Here is a 7636-nt window from a genome sequence, read left to right as displayed (position 1 = left end):
AACGAGCGACTGCTCACGATTGCTAGGCTAGCGGAGTATCGGCTGAACGCAGCCAATGACAGCCGCTCACGAAGTTAGCGCACCAAGAGAAGAGACCAATCGGCATTGCGGAAAAGATGAGTTAACAATAAACTTCTAGACTTTCGAGAATGATCGAGAGATGCGAGTATCGATTTAACATGCCATTTGTAGACAGGCAAAGCATATCGTATGCAGCAGGCGGGGATCGAGGCATCGGCGCTTAATAAAGGTTGTCCTTAAACTTGAAACTCGACCATCTTACAATAGTTATTGTCTTCGTGAGCATTAATTATGGCAAATATATTGCGCCCGTGGCTATAAAAGTGCTAAACAAAAAGATAGTACGGACACAGAAAGAAGAGATTCGGCGATTAGCTTCCGAGCCAATAATTGTCTGATTAATATTAAGTATATAGTAAGTATAAAATATATATACGCATATTATAGTTATATATATATATATATATATGTATTTTACATTTGTTTTAATTTTTATTAACCTAACCTCTTTTTATACAGGTTTAAAATTTATTGTTTGTGCTAAGCGAGTTTTTAATTCTGCGCTGTTCTCAAAATAAGGTAATAATTAAAATTATATTTTATCATATTTTCTTGTGTAATAAATCAGAATGCCAAGAGTACGGAAAGGGAAAATAGCTCAAAGTAAAAGGCAAATTTATCGTTTAGCAAAAGAACAAAGTGTACTTCAGTTACAAGATATTAAAAAAGAATTTGCTATATTTGAAAAAAAATTAACAATACATAAAGATGTAGATAGTGATATTGATATAAATATAGATTCTGATAATAACATAAATATGTTAAAATGTAATAACAAGGGACACAAATCCATCACAGACTGAAGTTAATGAAATTCATGTTGACAATAAATTTGATTATGTTGATCAGTGTTTATCTACTTATAAAGATGACGATGCCACAAGTATTGCTAGTTCTATCACTTATCGACACAGTAATAGTGACGCTGATAGTATTTTATATTGTAGTTCTGATAGTAGTGTACATGATGAGCATCAACATTGTGATGATAATTTATTTGATTATTTAAAAAATGCAGAGTCAGCGCAAAATGAAAAATTCCCAAATGAAATTAAATATTGGGCAAAACAATTCAAAATTCCTCATAATGCTATAAATTCATTGTTGTCGATATTAAATAAAAACACTAACACACAATTTCCTAAAGATTCCCGTACTTTATTAAAAACGCCAAAATCAACTAATGTTATAAATATGGATAACGGACAATATTGTCATATAGGCTTAACAAATGCCATAAAAAAAATTATTGAAAACCGTCTTATATTAAAACATAAATTTTCCACTGTAAATCTATTGATTAATGTTGATGGTGCTCCTATATCAGGTAATTCTTCAGAAAAAGGCGTTTGGACAATTTTATGCAAAGATTCCGAGTTAAAGAGTGTACATGTTGTAGGTATTTATCATGGAATTAAAAAACCTCAGGATCCAAACGTTTTTCTGAAAAATTTTGTTGACGAAGCAGTAGTATTAATAAATAATGGATTTACACACAATAATGAAATTTATAACGTAAGAATTCATGCATTTATATGCGATGCACCTGCCAAATCATTTATTTTAAATACAAAATATCCTAGCGGCTACAATAGTTGCAGCAAATGTCTTATTAAAGGCGAATATTATAATTCAGTTTGTTTCCCATTAGCAGATCGTAAAAGCTTAGAGATATATTGCAATACACATTTACGAAGTGATGAAAAATTTAAAAATTTAGAGTACAATAGAGATTATCAACATGGCTCAACCATTTTAAACTTATTGCCTTATGTAGGCTTAGTATCAAACGTACCATTAGATCCTATGCATTTAGTGTTTATTGGTGTAATGAGGCAAATAATAAGGCATTGGTTGGGAAATAAAGGACGTAAAAAAAAAAGTTATAAATTATCAGAAACGCAAATTGAAAAAATTTTAGACAATTTGGAAAAATTGAAATATGTTTTACCTTTTGATTTTAATAGACGTTCAAGGTCTCTTTCTTATTGGAAACTTTGGAAAGCCACAGAATTTCGTCATTTTTTACTGTATTTCGGCCCCGTAATTTTAAAAGATATTGTAACATCAGATGTTTATAATAATTTTTTACTGCTTCATGTTAGTATCTCGATTCTTACAAATTCCATTTTAGTGTTGGATTCTAGAAATATTCAGTATGCAGAACAACTGTTAATACTTTTTGTAGAAAGTTTTCAAAAAATTTATGGCAAAGGAAATGTTACATTTAATGTGCATAATTTAATACACCTACCTAAGGATGTTAAGAAGTACGGTCCATTGGAGGCTTTCAGCGCCTTTCCATTCGAAAATTATATTTGTTCTTTAAAAAAATTATTAAGAAAAAGTGACAGGCCATTGCAGCAAATCGCGAGAAGACTGGTAGAATATGACGAATGTATAACAGATGATATAAAAAATAATTTCAATGTAAAAGAAAATGAAATTAATGTTCAGAAATGTCACTATAACGGTGTTGTTACAAATACTCGGAAATATCACTGTCAATACAAAATTTTGACAATAAATTCGTGGCGTATTGACATTAGTGATGACAAAAATAACTGCGTTTTACTTACAGATAATACCATTGTTAATGTTCTAAATTTTGCAAAATATAAAAGTATTGTGTATGTAATTGGAAAAGAGTGTATACAAGAAAGTATTTTATATTCTCTGCCACGTTTTTCTAGTAGAAACTAGGTATTAATGTTATAACTGAATCAAATGTTATTAAAGATTGGCCTTGTGATATGATTCGTGCAAAAGTTTTTAAAATTCCGTATAAAAATGGATTTCCTATAATACATACATATGTATCATTATAATGAAATATTATATGTATAATAAATGTATAACACTACAACAACGTAATAATATATTTTATAATTTATAAATTTATTGCAATATTTGTAGTAAATTAATTTCAACATTTCTTATATACATATAATTCACGATATCCTTTAAAATTAAAAAAGGACTTGTTAATTGAAATCTATTTTTATTATACATATAAAATAAAATTAAATTATAAATTATTATTATTATTTTATTCAATGTAAAAGAAAATAATATAATATGCATAGAAAATATGAAGTTGTTAATTATGTTACATTATATATGTATACATTATATGTATAATTTTAAGAAGTTGTATGTTTTAATAATATAATTTTATCATATATTCAGATAATACTTAAATAGATAACTTTGTACAAAATTGTCATTTACAAAATAGTTGATTATATTACATTTGAGAATGAGCCTTTGCTATCATTGAGGATGACGATGGAAAAAGAGTGGTTCCATCTAAATGGCTATCAGATGATTTTAAAACATTACAATGGCCTCCATTTGATGATAGCGATAAAATTCGTAGAGCAGTTATTAATCAGCATGATCCTACAGAAGACTGGGAAGTTTATCCAGTTATAAGATTTATTAAATCGAATGGTAACTATTTTTTTTTAACTTATATATAAACAATGTAATAATATGCAAAAATAAACTTTGGTCTAGTAATTATAAAAAAGTTGACCTTTTAAATGTAAAATAAAAAATTATGAATTATTTTTCTTTTCATTCATCTATATATATATAAGTAAAACAACTTATTTATAAAACAATTTTTTTTGCAGACAATTATATCAGTGCAGTAAGTGAACTAAAAACTTACGTAGATAAGGTTTCTGATATGAGTGATCAGGAAAAATTAAAACGAACAAGATTTCTTCGAAAGAAAAAAAAATTATCTGACGAATTTTGTACTGAGGATAATAATCGCTTTAACAAAAAAAATAAAAGCAAATGGAATAATATTTCTTCTGACGATGAAAGTGAAGACTCAAGGGAATATAATAAACTTTCAAAGAATGAAACAGATAGTATACAGGATGGAAAAGACGTGCAAAAATGAGGTTAAGTCGGAGCAAGGCAGGATCGGAGGAGAAGGCAAGAGAGAAGGGAGGAGTATCAGGGAGGGGGACCGGAACTACAAGGCACGAGCACACATGTGAGTGGTGAGGCGAGATGGCGCTAAAGCGAGGGTCGTGGCGGCGCTGGTGACGGGCTCCGGCTAGAGACCCTCTAATAAGAGTCTGGCCACCTTGTCCCGCATTTTGATTGGTCCGCCATTTATGCGTGCTTCGGCGAACTTCGGAAGAATTCGTGCGTTCTCGTTCACTCACTCAGTTGAGATCGCACATCGCGCGAATATCATCGTGTATTCATCGTGTGTTTTAATCTTTCGCCCATTGTCATCGTGAAACCACGTGTTGAAGCCTTTTGTCAGTGCTGGTAAAAGATCTATAACTTGTAGATTTCATAAAACATTTCTCGATGTGAAAATATACATAATGTGTCATTATATGTATGTTGATGCGTGATATATACTCTATACTGTGATATAAATTAAAATATATATCTCTCTCAAAAACATATAGTTTTAACATGGATGGAATTATTAATTTTTTATTATTTATTAATGAAAGTTTATATAAAGGTTATGATCTTAGAAGATCGAAGTCGACAAAAATACGTTTAATCAGACCACGTATAAATTATTTGGTATTTTTTGATAATAATTATTTTAAAAAAAGATTTGTAATGTTAAAATACAGCTATTCATGAAGTGGTACGTCACGAAGAGGTAGGTTAAGTGTGCGCATGCGTCAACCGAGTGAGACGGTGAGCATATTGCTTTCTCACTCGTGTGATTCCACGCATAAATGGCGACCATCCAGTTGTGGCCAGACTCTTATTAGAGGGTCTCTAGCTCCGGCCGGCGCGGGGTGCTGGCCCCTCCAAAAAAGTGGGTTGGCACCACTGCGTTGCGTCGGGGTGCGGCACTGGGGGCTGGCGAAGAGGGACAGACGACTGCCACGACGATATCGAGAGCGCACGGCGGACGGTAGAAGAAGCCAAAATAGAAAAGATTGAGAAGCAGTTGAACGAGAAAGATTGAGAATGAGAAGGAGGAGAGACGTTGAGGGATATTTAGATGGAAGTAAGTGATAAAGTAGTCAAACTAGAGCAGCAGAGAGAGAACGGAGAAACAAGCGCGAATGAGTGGATAGGTTAGGTTGTAACCGGACGATACATAATCGGGCTACGAGACACGCTATTTTGTCCTCTAAGTCATCGGTCGCCACTCGGTTTAGCTTATTTCTACCGAGAAGGTAAGTATCTGTGACGTTAACGACGATATGGTTAACCAATTTGTTTAAACAATATAATTTTTTGAATCCCGCCACGGGTGCCTCATCACCATCGCCTGTTCTCGGAGCACCGCTGGTTATCGTTCACCAAGGTCAAGTGACCACCGCTTGATCAGGTAAGAACGTGTCAACTAACTACTTAATCCTTCTTTCTTTTAGATTCTCGCCACGGGTGCCTCATCTGCATCGCCTCCTTTCGGATCACCGATATCAATCACCAGCCTACCCCAACGTGGGACCAAGATGGCTGACCACCGCTTGATCGGGTAAGTTACAGTATCGTGGTAAATTAACTTAATAAATTCTCCTTATTTTCAAGTTTTCACTACGGGTGCCTCATCTCCGTCGCCGACCCATGGATCACCGCTGCTAACCGCCGACCAGGATCACCGCGTATGCAAGATGGGCGACCACCGCTCTCAACGGGTAAGTATAAGGAGTGTGGTAAATTAACTTATTTAATACTGCTTTTTTCAGGTTTTCGCCACGGGTGCCTCATCTATGGCTTCCTCCGGTGCAGCACCGATGATAATCTTTGACCCGGATGGACTCCTTCGCAAGATGGCTGACCACTCTGCTTGATCAGGTAAGTAGAAGGTAAGTAATCGATAACTTCGTATATATTTTCACAAATGATTCTTCCATTTATTCAATACTATCGTTTCACATAGATGGTTGTTCACAATTGTTGTTCCCGCACAAGATGGCGGTCGCACGTCTCGCAAAGTGCGAAGTTTCCGTTTTCGGTACGCAAGGACCGTTCGTCTTTCGTATCGACGACTAGTAACGCGTTGTGCGGGCGTTCCCGTTTGTTCCGGACGCTGTGGTAATCGAAATTCGTTATTCAGTATGTAATCGCGATAATTACTGCGACACGCCGAGATATACGCGCGAGACGGGTGTTACCTACGAGCGCCCACGAGAGACTGCCTCGAGGAATTTCTCTCTCAGGCTCCCTACCTCTGATAGTTTACCCCCACCATGGGGTCTTGGCCGCTTTCTCTTCGCAGTACTTTTCCACTCTCCGCGTTAACAATGGGTGTTTACGACTTCTGGCCGTGCCAGATGTTCGCCGCTACGCCGTTACAATAGGTGTTGACTTCTCCTGGCCGTGCCAGATGTTCGCGGTGGAAATTTCCACTTGCGGTACCCTATTTGCGACACGCTTAATCGGCTCCCGGATAGTGGTTTTCCACCACTCAATTTTCGACTTTGGACGTCGCCGACCCGTGCGCACGTCCTCTCTTACGTCCCTATAGAGGCCCCCGCATCGACTTCCCGCAGAAGACGTCTAGGTCGTTTTCGCGACATCCGCCATTGACGGCGACCCCCGGTGCTCGTTTCCACGGTCTGTAACACCGATATTCCGGACTCGGTTCTCGCAGCCGACGTCCGGGTCTCGACTTCGCGGACCGTCTCTGTAACTCGCGTCCGGGTGGTCGGATTTCGACGGCAACCTGTTTCTCGGGTGTACCAGGTCTCATTCTCGAGGCACCGTGTAGTTTTCCCCGTGAATGATGCCTGGTTCGCTATCTCGTCCCCTGGTGATCGGATTGCGGCGCTTTTCGCGTGTGCCCCTGCTTGGGGACCTCCCGAGTCGGCACAGGTGGTCTTTATTCGCGCGCCATGCACGATAGTGGCACCTGATGACCGTGGTTTGCTATCTCGGGCCCCTGTGATCGGATCGCGGCGCTCTTTGCGTGTGCCCCTGTTTGGGGACCTCCCGAGTCGGCACAGGTAGTTTTTATTCGCGCGCCATGCACGATAGTGGCACCTGATGACCGTGGTTCGCTATCTCGGACCCCTGTGGTCGGATCGCGGCGCTCTTCGCATGTACCCCTATTTGGGGACCTCGCGAGTCGGCACAGGTGGTTCAACTCGCACGCTCCGCGTGGTTTGGCATTTCGTGCCTTCGCGGCTCTAGGTCATGGCCCGGTTCGATGGACGTCGCGAATCGCGCTAATTCGGGTCTGGTCATCCCCGGTCTGAAGATTGTGTGTGGCTCGACTGCCGCATTAGCCTGCGCGGTACCGCGATCTACGCGCAAATACATGAATAATATTCCCAGTCGGACCGGGCACCTTTGTGCCATAGAATGAAACAAAACAATGTGGATCGGGAAGAAAAGGAACAACTTAAGAGCTAAGTGAGCCGCAGCTCGGCGACCGCTGTCGCATAAACTACTTTATATATATATATATATATATACATATATATAAAATTATATATATATATACATATATATATATAAATATTTTATATATATATATATAAAAATGTATATATATATATACATTTGTATATATATATATTTTATATATATATATATATATATATAT

This window comes from Temnothorax curvispinosus, unplaced genomic scaffold, assembly GCF_003070985.1.
Source record: "Temnothorax curvispinosus isolate PA1 unplaced genomic scaffold, ASM307098v1 QBEX01006973.1, whole genome shotgun sequence".
Lineage (NCBI taxonomy): Eukaryota > Metazoa > Arthropoda > Insecta > Hymenoptera > Formicidae > Temnothorax > Temnothorax curvispinosus.
The sequence above is the reverse complement of the archived record's forward strand: the minus strand, read 5'-3'. Positions refer to the sequence as shown.